Here is an 8263-nt window from a genome sequence, read left to right as displayed (position 1 = left end):
TTCCTACAGTTGGCCAAGACAATAAGTACTAGGTTCCCATTGCAAATAAATCTGAGCCGCGCTTATTCAAAGGAGAGAACCTAGGAGTTGGTAGCACTAGCTCTCCCACCACAACACTCACTTCTCGGACATACCAAACTCCAAATTCCCAAAGATCTAAAGACCTAGAGGAACTGTTGTCTCTACTTTGAACCATGAGATTATGGGACCGCTTCAGAGGTGCGACCTCTTACACCAACAAATAGAAGCCTTTTGGCAACTAAAATAATAAGTTCTTAGTTTGGGCATCCATGTAGGTGGCCATACATGCAGTGTTTTACTCTTATAAAAGAGGCCTCCCAACCCTTGTGGGTTTTACGCACCACTATGGGTATTGGGGGAGACAGACATTGGTATGACACATCAGCACCTGTTACCTAAGAGTTTCCTCATAGACACATTTATTTATAGTGGCTTCGAAGAGCTTAGCCTTAGCCTCATTACCACTTTGGTCATTACCTCTCACTTGGCCTTATAGGCTACTTGGGAAGAAGGCCCTCTAAAAGGTAAACACAAAAGAACCTATTGCTCAAAACACAACGAACAGTTGTTAATTTTAGTGTACCAATGGAAGTTTTATCTATTCTAGAAATCACAAATAGTCACCTAAGCTACCTCTGCAAAGAAATAATTAGTATTTTTATGATATAATCTTCGACTACTTGCAATCACCTTTTCTTAACTCCAATAGCCACACGCTGCAAATAGAAGATTAGTAACACAAAATAACAACAAAACATAAATAATTAAAAATATGCAACAAAATAAAAACTCTAATTGCATGGAGGCGAAACAGACAACGAACTAATGCAAACCATAAAATGAACAAATACAAAACAATAAATCAACCAATGTGAAATACTAAATTTCAATGAATGCAACAAACTTGTTAATCCTATGAGGATCCGGTTAATATTGAGAGGGGGGTGAATTAGTATTAATACCAATTGAAACTTTAAATCCCAAAACAAACTTATATCAGATCTGAAATCATTTATCAGAATATATCAACTTATTTTATTAGATCTAACAACCTCTTTATCAGATTTGCTTAACACATTAATCAAATCATTTACCAAATCAATCAATTATGTCACCACTTAAGCAATCATATAGATTTGATCATTTGCCAACTCATTAACCTCATCTATCAGATCAAACACTTTTCTGTAACAACTATTATCAGTACTGGTAACCTTTGATAAACTTCTGATAAAATATCATAACCGGTGTACTCAGAAATAGTGCATGAAATGTAACATAAATAAGAACATCACATGAAAAGCATTCCACACATGAACACCATAACTTTTGACATGGAAACCCAAATGGGAAAAACCACCATGGGAGTTGGAACCCACAAATATTTGTACTCTTTTGAAGTACACTCTATTAGGAGCTTAGCCCTATTAGGAGCAGACCCTGTTAGGAGTCACCCAGTTAAGGGATTTGCCTAGTAGCCCGATTAGGAGCTTGATGATCTGTTAGGATCAACCTCGTGAAAGGATTTAACACTCTTTTGAGAGCTTCCCTATTAGGGGACTTAAATGTTTAAGGCCTGTTAGGACCTACCCGGTTAAGGGATTTAACCTATTGCAGCTGTTAGGGAACAACAGTGAAAAATGATTTGTTACTTGCACTTCTCAGCTTGCAAAATCAAATCTAGTTATGCACAACACTCTACAACTCTTAGGAAGATCTCACATTTCACTTGGATGGCTCAACACATTCTCTTAAGACCACCGACATCATAAACATCAACTATGCCATCCTAAATAGCCATCTCAACTAGGTTGGTCACTAAACCCTAATTACATCATGAATTTATAATATAAATCATAAGAGATCATCTCATATCGATATACAGATCATTACATAAAATTATAATGCAATATCAATCGTTGGTTGATCATAACCCATCACGAAAATTCTATCTGTACCAAAGTCAAAACCTCAAAACACTATACTAAGCGTTTCATTGATTCCCAAGAAATTCTTCCTTAAATCATGCCAAAATAGAAATTAAATCATTCACGTAGGTTGTGTCGTGTTACCACCTTCATTTAGACTCGTCGTCGATCACCGTCATAAAAAAAATCATTACCGGTTTGATTATTTCTTCACCGGTCTTAAACCCTACTAAAACGTTAGCAAAACTTCATCAGAAATTTGAATCACACCTTCCAATAGTCATCAGAAGTTCTGGTTTTGGTCATATACTCATTTCCATGATACAAGCTCACGTTCCAAACTGCAAATCACCAATCATTGCCGATCACCCAATTCAATTAAAACATCTTTTCTTTATCGGTTAAAGTCCTATTTCATAGACTTCAGTTGTCTGCCTGTAAACCCTGTCTTCCGGTAAACCAAATCACTTAGATGACAAAACAAAACATGAGGAACATTAGGAACATCATTTGACATCAGTTGCCATCATTGACAACACAAATAATTGATCAAGTCATCTAATCACAAAATCTCAATCTCTTCATCACAAATAGACTTATATCCTTTATTCGTGTAGTCATCCATCTTCAACCCCATCACCTCATCTATATCAGTTATGCCAAATGCCAACAAAAATATCCAAACAAATGTGAAAAATCCACAGAATGAATGTGAAACACTGATGATACCAATGCAAAATTTTGTAGACACGCATGCAAAAATCTGGAAGCTAATGCAAAAAGTTGTACGAAATCTGCAAAATTCAAGAAATAGAAATATAAATCAGTAAGTCTCTAGCTTCATGTCGAATTCACCATAATAATTCACGGGGAAATCTACCATCAGTTAATCAAATTTAATGAGTCAACCACTAGAACCCGAATAAAATTAAGAAATTCATAAACAACAATAAGAAATATGCAAAGATCAACAATTGAATAATAAACTCAATCAATTTTTGTTTGCACAAAAGCTCATATTGCTCTTATATTCCTTGTGTAATGTTAGCTCTCAGAGTCACGCTTAGTAACCTGTAATATGAGAGCACAAGAATTTGAAGATGGTGGTGATTGAAAAAGGGAGATTGATGATGAATTTATAGAAATTTGAGATAATTGATAGAGAGGTGGAACTAAAGTGAGCAAAAAAGTTCATCAATAATTAGAGAGGTGATTGAGGAAGTTAACTGAATTAATTGAATTAATAAATTAATCAAAAAAGGTGAAACTCAGGGGTGAGTGTTAGTTAGAAATTAGCATGTGCAATAGGATTTAACATGAAATTGCTTTTAATCTAAATTTGGATTTAAAATTGATTTTAAATTAATTTTCGAAAATATCCAAAATCGTGCGCATGAAGCAAAATTAGAATTTGAAAATTTAGAATTTAAAAGTAAGAGGAAAAAAATTAGATTAAACAAATTTGAGAAATTTATTTAATTTAGAAGACATAGTTAGCTAATCAAATAATTTAAAGAAATTATTTAATTAAGGGGAAAATAGAAATTTAATTAAATAATTAAATAATAAAGATTATTTAATTAAAATTTAAAATTTAAAATTAATTAAATAATAAAATCATTTAATTAATTTAAAGAAAAGATGTTGCATGATTAGATAATTGGAGGGAAATTAGAAGAAATTGAATAATTAGAAATGATGAAATGTGATGATTAAATTAGTTTAGAAGAATAAAATTAGATTAATTAAATAATTATTTAATTAATAAAGAGAAATAATTAGTGTGTTAATCAAGAGACATTTGTAGGTGTCTACAGACTGCTAGTTGGATTTGGCTCCCTTTTGTTTGAGTGGAAAATGATCAATTGAAAGGATGCTTGAATTAAGTGTAAAAAATTAGGCTAGGAAGTGTATGCATGAACTAGCAACTTAGACTAATTGTACTAACTGGTATTGAAACAGAAACTTCACAATAGGTACAAAAATGGACAGGGGATCTGATTGTGTTCCTGTATCTACAATCTGGAGTTGAATCTGTGGGACCAGGTCATCCACAACACCCTAGTCTTCTAATTTCTGGATGGGATTTAATAAATTTCTTCCTTAAACTAAGACCATGTTGAACTACCAAATTTGGAAGGAAGACCTAAATACAAGGGCACCCCAAGCACTCTGATCCAGATAGGTCCCATGTGCCTTGGTCCAGATAGGATCATCCCAAGTGCTCTAATCTGGATAGGGGTACCCCAAGCACCCTGGTCCTAGAAAACAAAGTCTAATTTCTGAGAATGGGTTTGTATCAGTCTGTTGAAGGTCTCTTGAACTCCATGTCTCTGGCAATGACCTTTACCTACACATAAGAGAACAAAAAGGGTGTTGTGGATAGAGGTTTGCCTAGGTCAAACCCTACATTTGGAATTAACCATAATTGAAATATAAATTGAATTGGAAATGAATTGGAAAGCTTTCCTTTTGAGGGCAAGGCTAGATCTGAAATTGAAATGCTTGAATGTAAATAATTATACCTTCAATAGGTGATCCAATGATCTTAGGATAAGTCATCCATGCGTTGATGCAATAACATGATAAATCACATGAAATCCATCATTAAATCATAATTAAAACATAACATGAAGATCTCTTGATGTAATTTGTTGCTCCTTGAATCAGATTTTCTCTTGAAGAAGAAGAATTACTCTTGAATTGGATGATAATACTAGCATGAGATGAGATGTTCTAGATTGTCAAAATGAATTGAGAGGGATGCCTTATATAGGGATTTCACAATTTAAATCACCTTTAGGCCAACTTAGATTTGGTGTAATTTCACACGGATCTATATTTGAATCGGATAGATTCGCCTTATTATCCTCCCAAAATTCGAAGCAAAAAGTTTGGGACTGAGAGGGGTGGGTCATCCTAGTCTTGACAACTTTTTCTCAAATTTTAGGAGTGCAAGATAATGGGGTTCTAATGCTAATTCCAGCTTGGTATCTCAAAACATAATGTATAGATATGCATAATATGTTTTGGAAGTTGAAATTGGGGTAGGATTAAAGATAACAAAAGATAACAAAAGATAAAGAGCACACCTAGATTTAAGGGCCCAAATAATAATGTGATGATGTAATAAAGTGGAAAGACTCATAATATTGAATGAAATATCAAATAATTACAAATAATTTGTCCTATAATGCATAGAGGAATGGAAAATACTAATTTGAGTGCTAGGAAAGTGTAAAATTGGACACACAAGCTTGTAAAGGTGAACAATTTATGATGCTATAGGAAGAAGCAAAATAACCTCACCTACCTCTTAACTCCTACCCTAAGAAAGGACATGTGCAAATATATCATAATGGTGCTAAAATATATTTACAAGATTACATAATGCATTATGAATGGCCTCAAACAAACCAAAAAATCTCACAATGGGACAAGAATGGCACTAGAAGGTACAACCATGACACGAGGGGTCTAAAACACCCTCCAAGTTTATTCAAACACAACTAGATTCATTTTAAAACCTAAAATAGGATTCCTACATTTATTTTATCCATTATGCTACATACAAGATAGAAGGAAACATGTACAATCTTCATACTTGGCACCAACATGAGACATAAACTATTTTAATCATTGTCATTTACATTTGGTTTCAACCCCTTCTCAACGAAGGTCCAATATACATATTATATCATTACATGGCATAGGAGGGTATCAAGTATTACTTAATTCATTTCTCGCATCTTGACTTATTTTCACTTGTTTAATCATAACTTCCAATGAGTTATCTAGGTGGCCACATGTGTCGTGGCCCTCATTGGGAGCCACTCACATAACCAACCCTAATAGCTAAATCTAGGCTCATCTTGTTCTCGACAAACATGGAATTAAACTCAAAATCAAATTCAAATCACAATGCAAAATTCTCAATTTACACTACTATCCACAACATAGGCATAAAGTTTCATATAATGAATCCATCTAGCTCCACATTATAATGTATCAATATTTAACACTAATTCTACTTTTTCACTTTTCCAAATTCGACTAGAAACTAGCAAATGGTTCAATCTTCCATTAACAAAGCTAGAAATTTCATAAAATTTCAAAATCACAAATAATAAATCTAACGATAGTCTTTTGGATCTTGGCTACCCAACACCCCTTTTCTAACATGAAAAACATCAATTTACCCATTTAAAAGAAAATTGGGCATGGTAACATTACAAATTGGATTTTCCCTAAAATTTATCATAAATAATTATCTACTTATTCAAATGAAATAATTTCTTATAAAGAAATGCTTATGGGTTCCTACAAGAAGTTGAGTCCCTAAAAAGTGCCTAAAGTGAAAGTGTTTTTCTCTTTTTAAATTTTGTCACAATTGATCTAAATATTTGAAACACTTAACGATTGGATTTTAGAAAAGTTTAGTAATATGAAATGTATTACTTCAAGTCTAATTTTCAAATATGTAATTTATTTTAATACCCAAATGATACAAGTTCATTTTTAATAGGTGTGTCTAAAAACCACTCTTCAAAAGTCTTTGTTTTAGGATCATACCATGTATGTGTATGACCACCATATTTTGATCTAAATAAAAAAAAACATGGCCTGAATATTTCCCTAGTAGTGGAACCTAGGGCTATAGAATCATAGAAGTTAAGAGAACAGGCTAAGTGAAATGTGCCTCACCTAGGGTGGTACAAGTTGAAATTCAACAAGGATTCAAAGAGTAACTTGGGTTTGTTTTTCTTATATCATTTTGGTTATAAAGTAGTATATTACAGAGAAAATGCAAGAAATGATTTTGTGTCTTAAAAAAAAAAAGTTCTTATGGGATCTTAGATAGAAACTACAATTCATTTTCTCCTTTGTTGGATTAAAATTTCATATTTATAAGTACAACAACTATGGTCATACATTACTTTTTGTATAAGTGGTTTATGGAACTTCCCAAAAGGAACAAGAAAGTGGATACCCTTGGTAATAAAATTGAAGAACCTACAAATGTTTAAAAAGGGATGTAGAAGAAAGAAGATCAAAAGAATGAGAAATCTATGCTTGTGCAAACTATTTTCCATGCCCAAAATGAAGGAAACCTTGATGGTACATTGACAATGGATGCTCAAGTCACATAACAGGGGAAAGAGAAAGTATCTCAAGTTGAAGTAAGTAAATAAAAGAATTGTAGATCAAGAATAACTAGAAAAGGTACTCTCATTCTTGAGAATGGAAAGAAAAAAATAGAAAATGTCTTGTATATTGAAAGTTTGAAGCATATTGGTCTTAGTGTTATTCAAATATGCTATCAAGGACATAACCTTACATTTCATGCTGAAGGCTGTGAGATTAAGAAGGCAAGTACATGAAAATTAGTTGCAGAGGAAAATAGAATAGAAAATAATTTATACATCCTCCATGAGATCAAGGGAAAAAGATGTTAAATAACACAAACATGTGAAAGTTGGTTATGGCATAGAAGAATAGGGTTATACAAACTTTTGATAATAAAATGCTATATAGTCAATGTTTGACAACCTATTATATGTGAAAACATGAAGTCTAGACATAATGCAAGAGAGACCCATGTATAAGAAGTCAAAAGAAAATTCAAATACCTAAAGGGCAATTTGGAATTTGGTTTTTGGTATCTCAAAAGTGAATATTTCACTTTAGTAGAATATACATATGCATACTATGTGTTGGTTAATAGATTTGTCTTTTGTCAAGATCTCAATTCTTCACTTAACCTATGTTACCCTTAAAAGATAAATTTGCAACCACACAGTTGGATAAACGAAAAATAATTCTTCTCCTCTGAATTAAGGTACAATCCCCTTCAAATATCTTCAACGAATTAATTAAATCTATGAGTTCATGTACACTTTTCAACCGAAATCATTAAAGGAATTCATCTCCATACATCAACATGTTATGAAGATGTGTAATACTCATATATCAATTTAAGAAAGTAGGTCACGGACTATCTTAACTGGTCCAACTCAATGCACAAAAAAGAAAGAAGAATTTTTAACTCCTAACTTTGTACCTATTTTCAATATGAGGAATGAGATCAATTTGAACAAGAATTCATTCAAACAGAAATAAATTCCTCAGATTTTAACACACAGATTCAAACTGTCAAAATCGATTTCATATATTTCATTCATAGATGAATATCTTTCCTCATATCTTCAAAAATAGATAAAGTATCAAGAGTTTATTTCCACACACTAATAAAAATTCTCAAACCTTTTTAGAGTATCAGAAAATAGTTTTTATAGCCACAACCTGAATAATGG

The sequence above is a fragment of the Cryptomeria japonica genome, chromosome 10 (assembly GCF_030272615.1).
Source record: "Cryptomeria japonica chromosome 10, Sugi_1.0, whole genome shotgun sequence".
Classification (NCBI taxonomy): domain Eukaryota; kingdom Viridiplantae; phylum Streptophyta; class Pinopsida; order Cupressales; family Cupressaceae; genus Cryptomeria; species Cryptomeria japonica.
This window is presented reverse-complemented; position numbering follows the sequence as displayed.